This window comes from Oncorhynchus keta, chromosome 2, assembly GCF_023373465.1.
Source record: "Oncorhynchus keta strain PuntledgeMale-10-30-2019 chromosome 2, Oket_V2, whole genome shotgun sequence".
NCBI lineage: Eukaryota > Metazoa > Chordata > Actinopteri > Salmoniformes > Salmonidae > Oncorhynchus > Oncorhynchus keta.
In genome coordinates, this window is record NC_068422.1 from 43,203,143 (window position 1) to 43,225,801 (window position 22,659).

The window sequence follows — 22,659 nt, forward strand, 5'->3', positions numbered from 1 at the left end:
CATCTCCAAGCTGTTTTGTGAAGCTTTTTTCTTTTCATACTTCTCTAAAGGCTGGAAACGGTGTTGTTTTAGGGTGAACTGTAGCTCAGTTGGCCTATCCATGGACTTCCTAGGGCACAGTATTAATGTTTCCTTTTTGGAGTGTAGGAGACTGGAGGAAAAGGTCAGGTCTTCGTATTTCTCTCTAATTTTGTTTACTCTGCACGTCTGTCAGCCTTGCTCTTGAGAGTTGATCCTTTCTGGAGTTCGTCATTGCTGGAACAGAGGAAGGAAAAGGACACGGATGTTCACGTGTTTTTAAAAAAAACATTTGTCCTGCTGTCATAATACACGGAATTGTTGTTACATTCTGAAGTACACCTATGAGGTACCATACTTAATCCAACTGAAGAGACGCTTCTTGGAGTCCTCGAAGTAGAGAGGTTAAGTTGTGTGACATCTTCAACACAAATAAATCATTGTAAGTAATTGGTTTGATTCACAACACTCAATTGACTTCAAAAAAATAAATATCGAAAGGTTCGTACACAAAAAAAAAAGCTTGTTTCCTGAAGTAAACAATCAGATCTCCACCTTCAAGGGAAGCTTTGCTGCTGTTTTTGACTTGGAAGTAAGTTCAGAGTGCTTTGGATTCCTCTCTGGTCAAAGAATGCTCCTGCTCCCACGTCAGGAGCTCCTTCTCCACTTTCCGCTTGTAAAGACGTTAGAGCCGCAATTCTCTGAGGTGAGGAGAAAAATGTGGAGGAGCTCTATACATTTAACAGGGACACTGGGTCCTGGCCGGGCTGTCGGTCCACCACAAGCCCAAAGCGGGGGACTCTGGTTGACTTACAGGGTTAACTGAGAAACAGTGAGAAAGGCTTTTAAATTGCTGGGATTCCATTGTTACATGAGATGCCAGTTACCTCAGAATTCTGCTCAGGCACCATTGGAGACAGACAGTTCATTCACAACTTACATATTGAGTATGGCTTATCATTGTCACCTCTGCATCATCAGAGGACCTGTTAAGGCCATTCCTGGTGCGGTCTGAGTCCATCCATCCATCCATGTCAACGAACTCAACGGGAGCCATTTGGAAAGAGGAGAGGATGGGCGTCTGGGAAAGTGTATCGCGGGAGACAAGGGTAGAGGTCAGAAACGTAGTGCGAGGCTAATAATTTGCCCCTCTCACACACAGCAGAAACGTATAATGGGCACGTATCAATTATAGGGCCTAGAAGCCCTAACCCTGGGAAGGGTTTGTCTGTCAGGGTTGCAGGCCTGTCAACACAGCTAAGGCTTCCCAGAGTCCTGCATTCAAAGGAAGGAGAAAATGTCTACCCACGCTTCTTGTTGGGAAATTACATGAAACAATAATTGAAATCTGGTGGAACGAGACAATAACGACGAAGAGACACATTGACTTCCTACTGTAGTTCCTAGTATAGTCATAATATCACATCCCATCAGATATCAGAGGGCATTGTCAGTTGTTGTCAATGAAGGTTATCTGGCTCTGTATCTCTGGGCCCTTATCGAGGGGTGAGAGGTCAGGCCTGTTGCTGTGTCCCCCTGGGGCTGTGATAGAGGGGAGATGATGACACCAGCCTGTCACAATGACTTCCCCAGCTGTGAAATGAGAGAGCCTGTGGACCAAGAGAAGGGGAGGGGGGTGAGGGGGTGGTGAGAGGGGCGATCTAACAGAGAGCCGTGCCAGGGGTTGGGAGAAAAAGGCTCCAATCCAGACAGTTGGTTTGCTCATCTAGCCGTTAAACAGACGTTTGATGCCCCCAAGATTAACAAGGTTATTTACAGTGCTGGAGAGCTGTGACAAGCCTGCAATGGTGGCCTCTCTTTACATAACAGCCCATCAGTGGGTTGTCAGGCAGATATGTGTTTAAATGTTTGTACTATCAGTGTGTGTGTGTGTGTGTGTGTGTGTGTGTGTGTGTGTGTGTGTGTGTGTGTGTGTGTGTGTGTGTGTGTGTGTGTGTGTGTGTGTGTGTGTGTGTGTGTGTGTGTGTGTGTGTGTGTGTGTGTGTGTGTGTTGTGTTCAAGACATAAGAAGAGTTAGTGTTCTCGATCATGGTGTCTAGATCTGAGAGCAGGGTTTAGTGTACAGGTCACATACACTGTGTAAATTAGTTCTGTGTAAATTGATTTGGTGTAAATTTGTGCGGTGACCCGAGTCTGCTCTTTTGCCCTCGGGAGCCTCTGTCCCAGTGTACTTCCGATAGGCCACTCTCCCAAAACAGTCATGTTCAGAGTTGTGAATGAGAGTGTAGCTAGCTGCTTAATTGTTGGAGGTCCCCTTGAATCTGAATGATAAGGAAGTCTCTGGAAGTTTCAGGCTCTTTTCAGAGAGAGACTTGAAATGCCTCAAAATCTGTGACTGGGATAGTAAACGCATAAATAAGGACTTGAAGGTCCATGTTTATTCCCCTTTCTATGTGTGGCTCTTTAGTTGACATGGCCAGTGCTTTCTCCCTCCCTGTTTTGGTGCCAAGAGCTGGGCCTCCCGGTGAAATCTAAAAGACCCTCCAGAGAAAGCACCCCCTCTGCTCTGCTCTCCCAGGCACAGACCCACCAAACCTGATACCATCATTTACTGTAGTGCTGCACCCCCCCCAGCTCCGGGCCAGGCTAGGAGGGGTAGACAGGCCTTCACAGCCAGGTCGAGGTAGTGATGGTGGGGACGGGGGGGCGCAGGGCAGGGTAGGGGGGAAAGTAGTGTTTTCAGCCGGTCAAGGCCCTTCATAGTAATCCAGGATTAGACCCCTCTGCGTGTGTGTGCGCGCGTGTGCGTGTGTGTGTGTGTGTGTGTGTGTGTGTGTGTGTGTGTGTGTGTGTGTGTGTGTGTGTGTGTGTGTGTGTGTGTGTGTGTGTGTGTGTGTGTGTGTGGTGGTGGGGGGAATACATTGAACACATTCAATTACTGAAGATGCCTAGATGGTAGAGACATGCCAAAGACAGGTATACCGTCAGATTTCTGTGTTTGAAATCATGTTGGGGAAAAAATGATGCTCTACTTTTTCAAAACTAAGGCATCATCATGAGCCCCTGTGGGCTATGTGACCAGAGGGCAGTGGAGGCAGCATGGAACAGTCTCAGGGCCTTTGTCTCAGGGCCTTTGTCCCAGGCCTGTCGGAAATGTTTGGCTGCGGTTCATGGGTGTCCATGACTCTGGAATGGAATGGACTGGGGGAGATGTGAGAAATACGCAAACACCTGTGTTTGGCAACAGGTTCATCTCCCTGGCCCAACTTGTGATGTCAGTTCTGACCTCGTTACCAAAGTTTCTGTTTCCTTTTGTGAAACAGCCCTACACTACCACCATAATATTTACTGTGTGTCTAAGAGAGCTACAAAACCCCAGTTATGTCAGTGAATTGGGAAGCTTAAAGATATGGCCTCTTTATCTGTCTTTGCTGTTCAGTATTTATGTTTGACCCTCCTGTGATTACTGATGCGTGGTGACATGGATCTCCCAGATTATGAGGTAATAACAGAGAGCTGGGTTGGACACCACTGTGTATCCATGGTGAATCGGTCTCGCTCCAGTGAGCCAAAATTGGATTTCATGACTCCCTGGCAGCACTATTTCTATGTGGCAGTAGTTTGAGGGGAGGTAGGTACTGCAGTGGTGATGGCGGGCGTTTGGTCAAGGGTTCTGCTTGGCCGGTCTGAGATGCAGGGCTGAAGAATGGGCGGGTGTTGCGTACAGAACTGTTTTGTTCTGGGGTTAACAATCAAACAGCAGATGGTTTGTGAGCCAATGTGGACACCAGCGCCAGCCAGCACCATCAGAGAGAGGACCACTTCTATATCCTGGAGCTTCCTTTGTTCCGGAAACCTCCAGATTTGAGTTATCACCCCAAGGATTGCAATTTGGGATCGTTTTATTGGCGTCCACGTCAGGCCTGGGGTCCCATGTTTCATGCTTTGAAGTCTATAATTCCTGGAAGTGCATGGCAAGTGATCGCCCTGCAGCCATATATACCCCCATCCCTTTCAGATCATGGATGGTTTACATTGAAAGGCCCTATTTGCCACAGTCAGGGATGATGACCGTGGTAAGATGAATGGTAGCCATGGATACGGCAGACAATTGTCATAATTTGGATCTGGTGAAGTAGGGAGAAGTAGCTGGAGCCTGATTGAACGGTCTTGGTGCAAATGTGAATGATGTAATTCTACTATTGCATGTCTAGAAAGTGGGAAGGTTGTTTTTGAGTGTGAATCAAACACCAATGTGTATGTTCAAGTTAAACTAAGAATGAAATGATTCTCAATACCCTCATAATACACAATAGGTAACATTGTTGGAAAAAAATGACCACATCTAATTCCCTTTTTGACTGACCAACCTTTTCACATGGGACTTCAATTCAGAATTCCCTGAGCTTTCCCTCCTGTTCTGTGGAAGGAGATTCCTTTTCATAAGACCATGCCTAGCCTGAGGCTGTACCAACCTGAAGTTGATCTCTTTGGCTTTTGAGTGGAGCCTGTTCAGCCTTTAGAGGAGAGTGTAAGAGAGGGTCTGGACATGTTTTCTACGAAGAGCTGACTTCCCCCCTGTTTTAGAATGCCCTGTTGTTCCGTAGGGGAGTGTTCCCCCGAAACGAGACGTGCCTCATTTCTTCTGTGGACTGCGAGAGAGTCCATATGCTCCAGTTAAACAGTGGAGGACAAATAAGGCCTGTTCTCCGTTTATCGAAGTAGTGTAAGGATTTTTGAGTGTGTGTGTGTGTGTGTACATAAAGGTCACTACGCTACAGAGATTTATTAGGGTCTGTGTACCGTGACGGGTCTCTTCACAATGGTGGGTATGTGTAAAGTCATGGTATGTGCATCCATACAAACCTACTGTTTGGACATCGATTTCATCCACTTTAGAACATAATGACGCACTTTCGATTGAATCGATATGTGCAAAGCATTGACGCTTTGTGGAGAAGCTGTAAACGTGTGTGGGTCTGTGTTTTAAGGGAGCCGTTCCAGTCCGTTTCCTGTTTTCTGGCTTTTTTGTGGGTTCCCAGGAGCAAAAGGATCAGGGTCCTGTCTCCCAAAATGAGGGTGACCTGGAGTCTATGCACCTTGGATTGACTCTCCTGGAAAGCAATATCGGATTCAAACGTCTCCACCCCTTTGTCCATGTCACCCGTATCCATGGAGCACAACTGCTGTTGGCAGGGCAGGCCTAGAGGCCCATAGCAGCTCAATCTGCCAGTCTGAGCCCAGCGTCAGCAGTGTTTTTGAGAGAGACCAGTAGGCGGGTTTAGGGCATGTTTGGTTTATGGGAGAGATGCACTCTCAGGGGGACCCCTGGAATAGAACTGGTTTGGGTTTCAGGGGTTCACAGCTGGTGTTATAGGGTGACTGTATACCCAGCAGAGGGGTGAAGTTGTTTATATGTGTGTGTGTTCTGTTGGGGGTTTGGTCGGGTGAGGGGGGTTGAGGTTTGCTGAGGTTTCTGTCTGAGCATTCAGTGGATGTGTAGGGCATCTCTTGCAGATCACAGCAGGTCTGTATTCTGTGTAGCAGGGGAAGACATCTGGAAAGAGAGAAAAAGAGTGAGAGTGAGTGGTGAATGTCTGTATTGACTGAGCAGGTTCTGGGAACTGACTGGTCAGTGTTGTCTGTAGTTACGGTCAGACAGGGACAGATGAGACTGAGACAAGATGTTCAGCTTTCTCCACATCTCTACGGATTTAGAATAAATGCTACCTCCCCTTTGGCATCCCCGTGGCAATGTGACGCAAATATCGGACAAAAGATTCTGCCGTGCTCGGAAGTAGGAACACGCTCCCATCCTATTTCAATTGAGTCCTCAAACTCAGAATGTATTTTTTTCACCTCAAATATTTAATCCAATAATAACCGGATCATTTCTTCAGACACCTTTTCAAATCACAAATCAAATCAAATTGTATTTGTCACATGCGCCGAATACAACAGTGAAATGCTTACTTTACAAGCCCTTAACCAACAATGCTTTAAGAAGTTTTAAGAAAAGTTAGGGGATCCTACCCACCTTCATGTTGACCAGGTCACCAGCCATATTACTCTCTGAAAATGTCCGTTTTATTTGGTCACACAGCTCAGAGATCATTACTGTGGTCCTGTACTCCAGTGTGGTTGTATAGAGTTTTATTTAGAGATGTAACGGAGAGCGGTGAAGAAAATGTTCCCATGTCCCCGGCAACAGTCCTTAATAAATAACTAAGCCGTAGGGATCGGTGCACATAGCAGTAACAATTTACAAGCAGCATTATGCATGGTTCATGATTATTTTTGTTTTCTTGTTCAGATCTCTTGTTCAAATCTCAGAGCTTCTGTTTCTGGTTGAAAGGGGAAGCGAGGAGGGAGGAAGGGAAGGGGGAAATGGGGTTCAAGGGGGTTGTGAGTTGAAGGTATGTGAGAATGTCTTGTCAGTCATTACTCCACTCTGCTGGACGTATGCTTGTGTTCGCGGCCAAGTCTGTTTTTCCCATTTAGGCTTCCACCTTCTCAAGGAAGAAACCCGATACTTTCATGAGATTTGGGTTTTCACTTTGTTTGTCTTTGCAGTGGATATGTCATTCTTCAACAGGCCGGTGTTTATTTTTGATATCCTGTTTTGTGGGGAACATAAATAGACAATTGATTGGGACACACGCTTTGATATTTCTCACGGGAGAGGCTATATGGACACGCCTGGTGCTCAAATTGATGACGTATGCCGTGCAGCTGAGAGTCGAGTGGAGACGAATCGATTCGGTTCAGTCAGTCGTCCTGATGTGCCCTTCCCAGCTAGCTAATTTATGCTGGCTCGCTGGCAACAACAGCAGCATGGCACTAGTTAAAACTTGTAAAAGAAAGTGATGCTTATTTCGATGGGCTTGGGAGAAATAACTTGTAGTATTGGTCACCAGCTGGACTCTGGATGTCACCATGACATGTCAATTAGCTAACGCAACGACAAGCCAGTGTGAACGACCAGTGCAACGATGTTGTATCGAGGCCACTGTTGCCTCCCACTGGGCGGCAGTTGCTTCACCGTGCAACTGTATCACATGTCGCTGGCGGCAGCTAACGTGGCCAATTCGTTCCATCCCACTTGATTATATCTCGAGGAAGGTAGCAGCCTACACGATAAATAACTTGTAATATTGGTAGTAGCCATCTGGATGTCACCTTGATAGTCTACTGACTTCTCAATGGGGAGAGTTGGCACTGCATGCCGGAAACACAATAACACAGGGGGCACAGTGTGTCCTGAGTCCCGCTTGCCAAGCACTGCTGTCCTGTAGTAGTTTAGAGGGAAGTAGATAGATATTGTAGCTAATACCTGGCCAGGGTGACAGCTAAAGCACAGTTGTTGCTTTTGTAGTCTGGAAAAAAATGGAATGATTCTGAACACGTCCCAACTTTGGCAGACAAGTTTCACATTTTTCTGAAGTTTCTTGCCACAAGCATACCACTGCTTAGCTGGGGAGGGCTCATTGGGATAATTTACTGAACCGAATCCGCTTGTCCCCAGTCAACTGTCGCTGCGCGACATACTGTACATCATACGTTTTGGGCACCAGGAGTGTCTGTATAGACTCCCATTTCTCAGAGGAAGTGCAGTGATATCCTGTGGTCTGAAGTGCTTCCTCTTGGTCTGAATGTGCTTCGTCATAATTTGAAAAAGTTATATAGCGGCACTAATTTAAAAAAAGAAGATATATATGGAAAAAATACAGAGTGACTGAGCCAAATTGTAGACAGACAGGACATATTTCTTTATTTCTCTGAACCCACACTAGACCACTTTTCTTTGCACAGTTCCTATTTTCATTCCCTCGTTGATTATGTCTCAAACTCAGCAACACTTCACATCTCGAAAATGAAGAGTGAATCAATGAAGTGTTGCTGCATTGTTTTGAAAATGTTAGTCAAATTGTTTACAGCCATCCCAGCTCAGTGTATTTGATTCATTTGTTTGGCCACAGGATCCGCTGCTCTGACTAATGTTTCCGTTTCCAACATTTTACAACACATTGAGGTGCCCATGATAATGACAAACAGCAGACTTCGTGCAATGGAACTTTTCTCAGCTCCTGACATTGCAACAGAAAAGTGGCTGCATACCTGTGGCTTTACCTTTGGATGCTTTCCTAATTCTAGCTCCTCTCTAACTTTCATGGGTCTCAGATAAGGTGAGGCGGGGGGGGGCATGAGGTAGGAATGAGGGAGGTAGAGAGAAAGGGGGATACCTAGTCAGTCGTACAACTGAACGCATTCAACTGAAATGTGTCTTCCGCATTTACCCCAGCCCCTCTGGAATCAGAGAGACGGGGCTGTTTGTAGACGGGGTGTTAATTCAGAGTATCTGAAACTCAAGCTTAGCGGCAGCTCTTCTGAGGCAAATAGGCCCGGCAGGAGTGTAGATAGAATCACAAGCTCATCTTTCTGTTCTCCGGGCTGCAGGAACCCTTCAAGGACTCAGTGCACATTGGTGTCCAACTGGTAGAGCTCCAGCATCAGGGCCTGGATACATTCTGTTATACGTGAAGTCTACCCCAGGCAGTGGCAGTTAGCTTGATCACCACTGACAGTCTTTTCTGCTCAAATGTCTAAGTGGCAAGAAAAAGTATGTGAACCCTTTAGAATTACCTGGATTTCTGCATACATTTGTCCTTAACATTTGATCTGATCTTCATCTAAGTCACAACAAGAGACAAACAGTCTTCTTAAAATAATAACACACAAGCAATTATACATTTTCATATCTTTATTGAACACACCGTATAAACATTCACAGTGCAGAGTGGGAAAAGTACGTGAACTCTTGGATTTAATAACTGGTTGACCCTCCTTTGGCAGCAATACCCTCAACCAAACGTTTTCTGTAGTTGCGGTCAGAAGGAATTTTAGACCATTCCTCTTTACAAAACTGTTGAGCTTCAATTGGTGGACAGACATTCTCCTGCAGAATGTATTGATACATATGGGAATTCATTTTTTTGTTGATGATAGCAAGCTGTCCAGGCCCTGAGGCAGCAAAGCAGCCCCAAACCATGATGCTCCCTCCACCATACTTTACAGTTAGGATGAGGTTTTGATGTTGGTGTACTGTGCTTTTTCTTCTCCACACACAGTGTTGTATGTTCCTTCCAAAAACTCAACTTTAGTTTCATCTGTCCACAGAATATTTTGCCAGTAGTGCTGTGGACCATCCAGGTGATCTTTTGTGAACTTCAGACGTGCAGCAATGTTTTTTTTTTCTACAGCAGTGGTTTCTTTCGTGGTGTCCTCCCATGAACACCTTTCTTGTTTAGTGTTTTACGTATTGTAGACTCGTCATGTTCCAGAGATTTCTGTAAGTCTTTAGCTGACACTCTAGGATTCTTCTTAACCTTACTGAGCCTTCTTCGCTGTGCTCTTGCAGTCATCTTTGCATAATGGCAAGATCTAGGGAGAGTAGCAACAGTGCTGAACTTTCTCCATTTCTAGACAATTTGTCTTACCGTGGACTGATGAACATCAAGGGTTTTAGAGATACGTTTGTGACCCTTTCCAGCTTTATGCAAGTCAACAATTCTTAATCTTAGGACTTCTGTAACCTCTTTTGTTCGATACATGGTTCACCAGGTACATGGTACATGGTTCACCAGGCAACACTTCTTGTGAATTTTGTGAGTGTTTTTTTAAAGGGCAGGGCAGCTCTAACCAACATCTGCAATCTCGTCTCATTGATTGGACTCCAGGTTAGCTGACTCCTGAATCCAATTCGTTTTGGAGAAGTCATTAGCCTAGGGGTTCACATACTTTTTCCAACCTACACTGTGAATGTTTTAATTATGTATTCAATATAGACAAGAACAATACAATAATTTCTGTGCTATTAGTTTAAGCACACTGTGTTAGTCTAATGTTGTGACACATTTTACGGCCAATTTATGCAGTAATCCTGGTAAGTCCGAAGGGTTCACATACTTTTTCTTGCCACTGTAGAGATAAGACAAGGTAAAATATTGTTTGCTCATACACTGTTTTCCCTTTCCAGATTTGTAGGCCTACAATTCGGGGCTGTTCCTCTTATAATCAAACCCAGGCTGTGTTTTGGTCTCTTTAAGCTAATAGGTTAAAGACCCAAACAGTTACAGACCTATATCCATCCTGCCATGCCCTTCTTCGAATCCCACCGTACCTTCTCCGCTGTGCAATTCGGTTTCCGAGCTGGTCACGGGTGCACCACAGCCACGCTCAAGGTACTAAACAATATCACAACCGCCATCGATAAAAAACAGTACTGTGCAGCCGTCTTCTTCGATCTGGCCAAGGCTTTCGCCTCTGTCAATCACTGTATTCTTATCGGCAGACTCAACAGGCTTGGTTTCTCAAATTACTGCCTCGCCTGGTTCACCAACTACTTCTCAGATAGAGTTCAGTGTGTCATCGGAGGGCCTGTTGTCTGGACCTCTGGCAGTCTCTATAAGGGGTACCACAGGGTTCAATTCTCGGGCTGACTCTTTTCTCTGTATATATCAATGATGTCGCTCTTGCTGCAGGTGATTCCTTGATACTCCTCTACGCAGACGACACCATTCTGTATACATCTGGCCCTTCTTTGGACACTGTGTTAACAAACTTCCAAACAAGCTTCAATGCCATACAACACTCCTTCCGTGGCCTCCAACTGCTCTTAAACGCACTGATCACTGCCCTTCACCCACTCCCCGACTAGCATCACTACTTCTGACTTAGAATATGTGGACAACTACAAATACCTATGTGTCTGGCTAGACTGTAAACTCTCCTTCCAGACTCATATTAAACATCTCCAATCCCAAATTAAATCTAGAATTGGCTTCCTATTTCGCAACAAAGCCTCCTTCACTCACGCTGCCAAACATACCCTCATAAAACTGACTATCCTACCGATCCTCCTATTCAGCAAAGTCATTTACAAAATAGGCTCCAACACTTTACTCACCAAACTGGATGTAGTCTATCACAGTGCCATCTGTTTTGTCACCAAAGCCCCATATACCACCCACCACTGCGACCTGTATGATCTCGTTGGCTGGCCATCGCTTCTATAAGTCTTTGCTAGGTAAAGCTCCGCCTTAATCTCAGCTCACTGGTCACCATAACAACACCCAACCGTAGCACGCGCTCCAGCAGGTATATCTCCTTGGTCATCCCCAAAGCCAACATTCCAGTTCTCTGCTGCCAATGACTGGAACAAATTGCTGAAGTTGGAAAATCGCTGAAGTTACCGAGGCTGCATCTTATATCTCCCTACCACATATTGTTTTAACTTTTTAAGCATCAGCTATCTGAGCAACTTACCTTTGGCCTATTCATTACCTTACCTCCTTATTCATTTGCATCTGTAAATAGCCCATCACAGTTGTAAATGAGAACTTGTTCTCAACTGGCCTACCTGGTTAATAAACTTTGCTACTTTGGCCTATTCATTACCTTACCTCCTTAATAAAGGTGAAATAAATCAATTGATAAAAAAGGTTATGGATTGTTGATGCCACTGGCTATTAACACTGGACACAATGTGTTGTCTGTATCTGGCCAAATGCCAATCCTTTAGCACACATGGTTAAAACATTAAGTTCTTTCCTATTTATTTCAGCAATGCAACCAATGTATGCACCTTTGGAGCTTCTGTTTTAATGACGTCTAGCACAGCAAGACCCCCCTTCTTTCTCCTGGTAACCCAATATGAAGAGGTATTGGCTCCACAAATCGACATCGCACCTCATTTTTGCACTTGGCAGCAGAGTGGTTGGTTATGAATTGAAGTGGCGACTGAGCCTCCCACCCGGTGGTCCTAGGGGAGTTCTGATGCTTTTTCACATTACCAGTGTGACATAGCTGGCCAAATGCATTTGTCTAACACAGCCCTGAAAGATGAGAGAAGTCATATATGGGAGGGGAACGTAACAAGTTTGTTTTGGTTGGTTTAAGAGCTGGAGGGATTATGAATGTGACTAATTTGCCATGTAGAAGTCAAGCTGTTATTTGATTTTGACCAAATGATGATATATGTCAGCAGCACACTGAGATATATGGACCACTGATGTCATGAACTGTAATATGCGAACTGCATCAACCCTTTGTGGTCAGAGCCAAGCAAAGGTTATTTACAGTAAATCCATCATGTAAGCTTAAATGTATGCATAACACTCATTTGCAGGCATAACAAAATATTCCAAGCCATAGATATAGGGGAAATTATATATACACTATATATACTAAAGTATGTGGACACACATTAAAATGTGAGTGAGTTCAGCTATTTCATCCACAATCATCGCTGACAGGTGTATAAAATCGAGTACCCAGCCATATAATCTCCACAGACAAACATTGGTAGTAGAATGGCCTTCCTGAAGAGCTCAGTGATTTTCAACGCGGCACCGTCACAGGATACTACCTTTCCAACAAGTCAGTTCGTTACATTTCTGCCCTGCTAGAGCTGCGCCGGTCAACTATAAGTGCTGTTATTTTGAAGTGGAAACGTCTAGGAGCAACAATGGCTCAGCCACAAAAGATGTAGGCCACACAAGCTCACAGAACGGGACCGCCGAGTGCTGAATCGCATAGCGCATAAAAATGGTCTGTCCTCGGTTGCAACACTCACTACCTACCGAGTTCCAAGCTGTCTCCGGAAGTAACGTCAGCACAATAACTCTTTGTCGGGAGCTTCATGAAATGGATTTCCATGGCCGAGCAGCCGCACGCAAGCTTAAGATAACCATGCACAATGCGAGGGGTGTAAAGCTTGCCACCATTGGACTCTTGAGCAGTGGAAACACATTCTCTGGAGTGATGAATCGTGCTTCACCATTTGGCAATCCAATGGAGAAATCTGGGTTTGGCAGATGCCAGCAGACCGCTACCTGCCCGAATGCAAAGTTTGGTGGATGAGGAGACCCCTTAGTTCCAGTGAAGGGAAATCTTAACGCTACAGCAAGGATGAAATTCTAGACAATTCTGTGCTTCCATCTTTGGGGTAGCAGTTTGGGGAAGGCCCTTTCCTGTTTCAGCATGACAATGTCCCCGTGCACAAAGCGAGGTCCATACAGAAATGGTTTGTCAAGATTGGTGTGGAAGAACTTGACTGGCCTGCACAGAGCCCTGATCTCAACCCCATCGAACACCTTTGGGATGAATTGGAATGCCGACTGCTAGCCAGGCCTAATCACCAAACATCAGTGCCCAACCTCACTCATGCTCTTGTGGCTGAATGGAAGTCCCCGCAGCGATGTTCCAACATCTAGTGGAAAGCCTTCCCAGAAGATCAGAGGCTGTTACAGCAGCAAAGGAGGGGACCAACTCCATATTAATGCCCATGATTTTGGAATGAGATGTCCAACGAGCAGGTGTCCACCTACCTTTGGCCATGTAATTTATCTTGGCGACCTGTTGACATGATTTACTAACTGTACTTCACCTAGTTTGTTTTTGCTGGTCTGTTTTTACAGGGGTCAACTGTTGGTTCATTCATCAGATTTTTGAAAACAATAACACACGCCTAGTGTCTCTCAGATCAGTCTCTCAGCATGGTCATCTGCGCATATGCATATACATTAGCCCTGAAAGGTTGAAGGAAGGAATGCTAGCTTGCACAATGCGTGTTAGCACAAGCACAAGATTTCCAATGTCAATGGTGGACTTTTTAGCCCCTCGTTGTAAAGATGTTGTTTTAACCTTACCCATATTGTCATTTGTCTTGGGTAAATAATGTGTTCATAGGTCAAAAGTTGGTGGGGTTTCCCCTCGGTGACGCCCCCTGTCTGTGCAGTAGCTAACACAGTAGCTACACGCAGTAGCTAACAGTCATGTGCTCTATGGCCCACCATGCACACCTGCCAGGGCTATTATTAGAGGCTGTAAGAGAGGAGGTACTGTAAATGAATGTCATTGTTACTAATCCAAATGTAGGTACGGGTATTGAGGTAACCTTTAGGTGGCAAACCGTTAAGACAGATTGAGTTAAGCTTTCCGAGATGATATCAAGACCGTAGCCTTTTATTTGGGGAAGGGGGCATGGTAAATAATCCGATCACAATTGCTCCATCAGACAACAGGAAATCATTAGAGCCCTAACACATAGTTTCCCTATCATCTATCATAGGCTGTTTGCTCCATTAATTTTCTGCTAAGCATTGTATTTAGCTGTACCAAGGCCAGATCCCTCCGATTAGACCCCGGCAGACAGAACTCTCCACCTCTGACAACACTAAACCCACGCGCCGCTTCGGGCCCCGGTCCAAAAACCACAGGATACGTCCAAATAACTCCTGATGATTTTAAACATAAGCAAATGAAATGTAGCTGCCACGTCCAAGCCACGTATTCAAATCACTCCACTGGGTTGTTTCCTTTGGCTGATGACGAACAGCTTAGGAAGTGCGTAGTGCATGACAGATTGGTTTTCATGACAGAGGCCCGTGGACTTGTGAAGGTTATTTAACAGCTACAGTAGGGCCCTCTAGGGTTACAGTGGGAGCATCCTTGAGAAGGCGTTGAGGAGGCTTATCCGGAGTTTGCTGCTAAAAACACCTGAAACCCAGCACGCATTTGCTCTGTGGATTTTCCCATTTTCCCGCGATCCCTCCCAGTTGTATAGTGAGTTGTAGTCTAATTCCTTTAGCGTTTGTCAGATCTGGCAGGTTTTATTTAATACATTCTTCCTCCTTTTAATCTTAGATTTATTCGTGAGATGAACTGCAGACCAGTAGATGTGGTGTTTTGAAAAGGTTGAATGTTGGAGACCAGCTGCCCTCTACCTCTCCATTGGCATTCCTGTCTGTTCAAAGGCCTCCTTGTCTGGCAGTGAAGCCAAATCGTTTTTTCCCCCTGTGTCTCTTTTGTGTGCTGTTAATTCATGGCCTTAAAGTCCAACAACAGTTACATCCGTACAAAAGCGAACCATGCCAGCCTGAATGAAACTTGCAATTTGAACGCAAACCCACTACCAAAGGGATAGTTCGGGATTTTGACAATGAGGCCCTTTATCTACTTCCCCATAGTTTGATAAACTCGTGGATAACTCGTGGATAATATTTGCATGCAGTTTGACAGAAGTTGCTAACTAAAGCCATTGCTAACTAAGGTTAGCTCAATGACTGGAAGTCTACACCTAGCTGTTCCTGTAGACTTCCAGTCATTGCTCGAACACTAGTTAGCACTGGCTTGTGAAATGACCTCTAACTTCCTTCATACTGGACACAGATACACTGGCTGGAATTTCCTTGTCCCATTGTGCTCTAGCAACTCCTTGTGGCGGGCCGGGTGCCTGCAAGCTGACTTCGGTTGGCAGTTTCCTCCGACACATTGGTGCAGCTGGCTTCCTGGTTAAGCGAGCAGTGTGTCAAGAAGCAGTGCGGCTGGGCAGGGTCGGAGGATGCATGGCCCTCAACCTTCGCCTCTTCCGAGTCCGTAAGGGAGTTACATCGATGGGACAAGACTGTAACTAGCAATTGGATATCACATAATTGGGGAGAAAAAGGGGTAAAAGTAAAAACAATTATATGGACTTGGTCTTTTACCAAATAGGACTATCTTCTGTATACCACCCCTACCTTGTCACAACACAACTGATTGGCTCTATTCTCATTAATTTCTATGTAGAAAAAACCCTTACCTTCAAATCAAATTTGTATTTGTCACATGCACCGAATACAATAGGTGTAGACCTTACTGTGAAATGCTTACTTAGAATGCTTACTTATCCAACAATGCAGAATTTTTTTTAAGTAAGAAAATATTTGCTAAAAAAAAAACAGAAACAAGGCTATATACAGGGGGTTACCGTCAATGTGCGGGCGTACAGGTTAGTCGACGTAATTGAGGTAATATGTACATGTAGGTAGGGGTAACGTGACCATGCATAGATAGCAAACAGCGAGTAGCGGCAGCGTATAAAAGGGGGTCAATGCAAATAGTCTGCGAAGCCATTTGATTAACTGTTTAGCAGTCTTATGGCTTGGGGGTAGAAACTGTTGAGGAACTAACCTTGACTTGGCTCTCCGTGTACCGCTTGCCGTGCGGTAGCAGAGAGAACAGTCTATGACTAGGGTGGCTGGAATCTTTGATCATTTTTAGGGCCTTCCTCTGACACCGCCTGGTATAGAGGTCCTGTAAGCAGGAAGCTTGGCCCCAGTGATATACTGGGTGGTACTCACTACCCTCTGTAGCGCCTTGTGGTCAGATGCCGAACAGTTACCATACCAAGTGGTGATGCAACTAGTCAGGATGCTCTCGATGGTGCAGCTATAGAACATTTTGAGGATCTATGGACCCATGCCAATCTTTTCAGTCTCCTGAGGGGGAATAGGTGTTGCCGTGTCTTGGTTTTGGTCTGTTTGGACCATGATAGTTTGTTAGTAATAACGACTCTTGTGTAGCTTGTGAGCATCATAGAGCAAAACAAATAGTTTGCAACTCAAACTATTTCGGACTCAACAGACATTTTTGTAAAAAAAGACCCGGCCCCGGGCCACTTCGGGATCCACCCGTGTCTCACAAACACTGCTCTATGTATAAAAGGATTTAGAAGTCCTAAATCACGCTAGCGTTACTGTGGCACTCATTGGGTTAAAACCAACGCTCAGTTCCAAAGGTCTGACAGTGCATTTCCAATGATTATGTGAATTAGCAATTCAGGAAAATGTAACCTAGTATCCTGCAGCACTGCTGTTTAACCTAATTCTCGAATTATATAGTTTAAACTGTATGTTTCAAATGCTCTGGGTAACGTTTTCGTTACATGGGAACACCAACATTACTGCTGCTCCTTATAATGTACAGCAGCCTACATTTGTAGTATTTTTTATCACTAGACATGCAAACTCATTAATATACTGCATGTACGCGCTTAAAAGGGTACAGCTAACTGAGGGTGTTCAAATAGATTCTGCTCAAGAACCTGTCATTTTGACTGGATTCCACTGGAGACACAATTCAATTGTTGCCGTTTCACATCCATGATTTAAATAGAGGAACACATGTCAGTTGCTAAAAACAAAGGGAGATTTATGCACCCCTCCATTAAACCACTTACTGCAAAGGAGTGGAAGAGGAAGCCTTTCTTCTGCCCAGTCTGGAGGGCTGTTCAACTTTTAAATGTGTGCCTCTCCCTCCCGAGAGCAATTTGGGAGAATAATGGTAAAGTCAGGTTAATGGTGGCTTTTCTGGCACAACCACAATGGCGTCTTTGTGGTGATCTGCTGTACGAGGCACTGCGTAATTATTTAATCTCAGGGCTTAGTGACGTTCTGTGGTCCAACAGTTGTTTGGAAAAATATTTCAGTCTCAACCCATTTTCTCTCTTTCAGACATTCCAGGAATGGTACAAGAAGAAACAGAATGGGATCGGGTCGTGAAAGACTGAACAGAGATGTTTTATTTGTGTGCAGAAAGTGAAAGGCAGGTCCTCTGATTGGTGTTACCCAGCATTGATAGCCTGCAACATGAAGTAATGCTTCTTACATTGATGATTAACACGGCATTTAATGATTTTCTCCTGATCTGGTATTGCAGTGTGTTTACATTTATCTGTTCAATGTGGTCACGTCCCTCTGCACATGGCCTCTGAAGCTATTACAGTATGTAAACCATGGAAGGAGACAGTCGAGGGCATTTAAATCGTGTAAAGCATGCGGTGCCCCCACTCCCCCTTAGTTTATTGGCTCTTTTACCTAAAGCTCTTTTCCCATGGCCTCCACATCCCATGGTAACTAACTAATGGAACCAGAGTTTGTCATGCACCGACACCCATCTCTTCAACCATGAACAAGCTTATCCAAGCTAAATGACACATAGACAATGTGTCTGGATGTGTATGTTTTGTGTTCCATTGAAATGTATACACAATATTCTGCTTTTGTTTGACGACCAAAGCAATTTCACTCGTGGGGTTTAACGGTTGCCTCTCAGCAGTAGTAGAGAACATCTTTTCATGAACGTTGGCCTCCCCTCTTTTCACTGTGACGTTTTCTCATATCATGACATCAGAGGCACATGAGCCCCCCCCCCAAAAAAAATCATTAGCGCCTTTAAAACTATGAGTCATGTTTAACAAGGCAACAACTCTACAAGGGCTCCTTGTGAACTGGTCTGTGAACTGTCACCTTTGGGGATCGGGAGAGGATCGGGGAACCTCTGCTTTGGATCTCTGTGGTTAGCATAGGCTCCCTCTGGCTTGCTGTCTACTGTTCTAGACATGCTGTCTTTTCACAAGGACTCTCCCCAGGACCGGTTGAAATGAGCAGAGGAAGGGGTGTGTGATGAACTACTGATTTGTCTAGACGTGACATTTTTGTGGAGCGCTGGGAACCTGATAGGGCCGTTGTTAATCTTTATTGGTTCCCTGTGGACGGCAGAGGTGCAGGGAGAGGCCTATCCCATTCTTTCAAAGAACTAATCTCCCTCGCCTTTTGGACCAGTCATATAGTCATATTTTTATTTGGTTATGATTTTTCCAGATTTCAATAAGAAGAGGAGGTTTTTCTCTCAGTAGCTAGGTTTTCATCCAATTGGTGACAGATTTCCATACAAATATTCTAAAATCAAATTTCGTTTTTTTTTTGCGTGAAAGAAAAACTGGGCATGATGAAGTAGTGCACATAAAAATAACTTTTGCGATTTAAATTTCCATGTACCAAATAAAAATGACAAGTATGGGTTTTTATCACATTTTCAACTCTACAGATCCTTATGTCACAAAACATGTTTTGTTATATAATGAATGTGCCCACTCTGGTCTTTGCACGTGCGATGTCGCCAAAAGCTCTCAGATACAATGTGGGTAGTTTATCTACATGATGAGAATCCTATATTAAACAAAAGAGCAAGATTATTTGTCAAATGGCAGCCAAGCATTGATCATCCTGTCACCAGAATAAGACAATCAATATTTATTGGAAAGCAGCATCAAGCTCGACACCGTGGACTTTCACCGCCCTTTTGAAATTCATCATCATTTATTTCATCTGTAGCCTAATAAACTGCATGCTTTCCCGAGTCGTAGTGGGAGGACAAAACAACATATCGTGTGTCTCCAAGTTTACTTCGATATGATGGTTATTACATGAATATTTGCTCATAAAGGCGTTTCCGCCGCCATTGCTCGCATAACACATTTTACAGACTCAAAAAGATCCCACCTTGTCTAATGTGTTTTGTTTTGTCGACATTTGAAAAGTTTACCGACGATTTCGCTGTTTCCATTAGGACTGTTGTGACATTTTTTTTTATCCAACATGTACTTTACTCACGTGAAAAGGTTGGATGGAGACCTGGTTAAGGACAGTAAATCCCGCCCTATGCTTGAACAACTGCAACTGAAAATCCTGTATGTGCAAAAGGAAATTCAATTGACTGTTATTGCAAAGTATTTGTTTCCCCTCAAAATCATGATTTTAAAACGTTTCGTAGTATGAGCATTATAGCTCCATGCGATTTATGCCCTTTAGTGCTTGTGGTAGAGCAAGTTCTGTTGATAATGAACATTTTAGAATTTTCTGCCTAAAATAGCATCATTAAATTATCACCTGGCCGTGGCACAGACCCTGTTGTACTATTGGCTATTGAAAGTAGTGCCCCCTACTGGCTCTCCATCACCACTACCGGCAACAACCTGTCCCATGCGATCTTCAATACAAATGCCAACCAACCATCCCAACGCTGCTTTTAGTTACTGGCTTTACGAATCTCAACAGCAGGAAGAGAACAAGCGTGTTCTAGTTCAGCACTAGCGCCGCTGCATTCCATTCAATAGCATGGCTCCAGACTTACCAACATCGCAAAGCAGACCTTTTGAACGCTGCAAGGTTGTCAACCTAAAAATGTCCAATGAGAGTGACCCCTGGGTTCTGGCTCTATCAAGGCTAAAACAGGCAGTGTTTTTTTCTTACTGTTCTGGCACAGCACACTGTAGCCTTTTCCATTTAACCCTGTGGTTTCCCCTGTCTGGTCTAGTGTATTTGGAACTCTCCCACTACCCTTACAGTACATTTCACATTTGTGCCGGCCACTAGTGTGTGTTTACAAGGGGAATTGGAGAAGCATGGAATCCAGGAGATTGGCTCAGGAAGAGGGGGTTGGGAGGGTATTTTCAGCACTGGAATTCCGTAGGTTATTCCTGGATCTATATCGCAGGACACGGATCGTCTTAAGATGGTAACCCACCTGCCGATAAGGCCTCAGATCCAGTGTACTCAACCGACTCAAAAGGTCATGTGAACTTAGCATCAAGCCAAGGAAATGAGAGCCTTTTTGAAGTTTTGAGTTAGTGTGGATGGTTATAAAAAAAGGCAGGATAAAGTGCTCAATTTACTGTTCACATACAAAAAAAAGTTTGGGTTATTGGTGTTGTATGAGGAGGTGATGCTGAAACTATCATTGTGTGGAAAACAATCTTTGCATCTGTTGTGGAGTTCAAGACAGACATACACTACATGTCCCAATTGTATGTGAACACCCCTTCAAAATAGTGACCTCACAAGCTCACAGAACAGGGCCGAGTGATGATTTTTTTTGTTGTCTGTCCTCGGTTGTTGTACTCACTACCGAGTTCCAAACTGCCTCTGGAAGCAATGTCAGCACAATAACTGTTCGTCGGTAGCTTCATGAAATGGGCTTCCATGGCCGAGCAGCCGCGCACAAGCATAAGATCACCATGCACAATGCCAAGCGTCGGCTGGAGTGGTGTAAATCTTGCTGCAATTGGATTCTGGAGCAGCGTTCTCTGGGGTGATGAATCACACTTCACCATTTGGAAGTCCGACGGACAAATCTGGGTTTGGTGGATGCCAGGAGAATGCTACCTGTCCGAATGCATAGTACCACTGTAAAGTTTGGTGGAGAAGGAATAATGGTTTGGGGCTGTTTTTCATGGTTCGGGCTAGGCTCCTTAGTTACATTGAATGGAAATCTTAACGTTACAGCATAGAATGACTTTATAGACTCTTCTGTGCTTCCAACTTTGTGGTAACAGTTTGGAGAAGGCCCATTCCTGTGTCACCGTGCCCCTGTGCACAAACTGAGGTCCATACAGAAATGTCAAGACCGGTGGAAAGCCTTCCCAGAAGAGTGGAGGCTGTTAGAGCAGCAAAGGAGGGATATACTGGCTTCCAGTTGAAGCTCGCATCCGCTACAAGACCATGGTGCTTGCCTACGGAGCTGTGAGGGGAACGGCACCTCAGTACCTCCAGGCTCTGATCAGGCCCTACACCCAAACAAGGGCACTGCGTTCATCCACCTCTGGCCTGCTCGCCTCCCTACCACTGAGGAAGTACAGTTCCCGCTCAGCCCAGTCAAAACTGTTCGCTGCTCTGGCTCCCCAATGGTGGAACAAACTCCCTCACGACGCCAGGACAGCGGAGTCAATCACCACCTTCCGGAGACACCTGAAACCCCACCTCTTTAAGGAATACCTAGGATAGGATAAAGTAATCCTTCTCACCCCCCTTAAAAGATAGATGCACTATTGTAAAGTGGCTGTTCCACTGGATGTCATAAGGTGAATGCACCAATTTGTAAGTCGCTCTGGATAAGAGCGTCTGCTAAATGACTTAAATGTAAATGTAAATATAACTCCATATAACTCCATATTAATGCCAAGATTTTGTAACGAGAGGTTCCACATACTTTTAACCACGTAGTGTAACTATCAAACTTAAGCTCAGTGTTGGGTAGATGCTTGCCCTCTGAATTATTATCAGTGGTGAGGGAGGGGGACACGCCCAAGAGTTTGCATGTGTAGCAGGCAACATTAGACCTCCATTTCCGACTGTCACCAGCTCAGGTCCTTACATAAGAAGGACAGCAGGTGTCTGTGGTACTTGGACAGCATTTTGTCCGACTGAGGAGGAGCTCGGCGTTTGGCATGCTCGATATAAATGCGTCAAAACAACTTCCTATTTTATGTGTGTCTGTATACATGCTGAGTGTGTTGACTTTGCCCCTTAGAGTGTAAAGCTTTGGCTTCATGGCCCTTGCATTGTACAACTGGAGTCTCGTGGGCGCCATCACATGAGCTATTTTTGCAACGCCATGCCTCCCAACGTGCCTTTGGACCAAGGTTGTCTATAGATGTCCCAGAGCGGCCTGCTGGCCTAGCCAACAGGATGTGATGGTGAGCCCAGAATGCTGTTGGAATCTGAGTCCGTGTTTGCTTCCCCGTGCTTACGTGCAAGGGGTTTAGGCTTTCGCTTCTGGAGCTGCTCACCCCCACAAGAATTATTGGAGCACCCCAAAATGTTTGCTCCGCCCATCAGTGGGTGGACGTGTTTTGGCGAGCACCCTGTCTCGAGCACCCTGTACATGAGCTTGCAACCCAATGCTTAGTTTCTGGCTTTTTTTATTGAATTATACATTTTTGGGCTGCATATTGAAGGCTGGCCAGCACTTCCACACATAGCTCAGCACAGTTTCTCTAGTTTCTAGTTTCATAAGCTGCCAATATCCCTTTCCAGGACATTCAGAGCTGCAAATACACAGTCAGCACAGATCTAGAATGACTGTGCAATATGTGAAGATGTTGGCTTGGTACGAGTAGGCCCAGCCTGGGTAAAGGGATATTGCTGAAGTGGGTGTGGAGTGCAACTAACTGCTGGTTGTTTTTCAACCAGGGCCTCCTGGGTCGAGGGGAAAGAGAGGTCACAATGGGGATCCAGG

General features: G+C 44.9%; 1 long non-coding RNA gene across 1 annotated transcript in view; it reads left to right on the forward strand.

Annotated features, from left to right (window-relative positions):
* The window catches only part of LOC127911050 (uncharacterized), a 53,873-nt gene extending 31,214 nt beyond the window's left edge, over positions 1–22,659 (forward strand). Inside the window, exon 3 of the long non-coding RNA XR_008077488.1 lies at positions 22,614–22,659. This is a non-coding gene — a long non-coding RNA (uncharacterized LOC127911050). The remainder of the gene's footprint in view (positions 1–22,613) is intronic.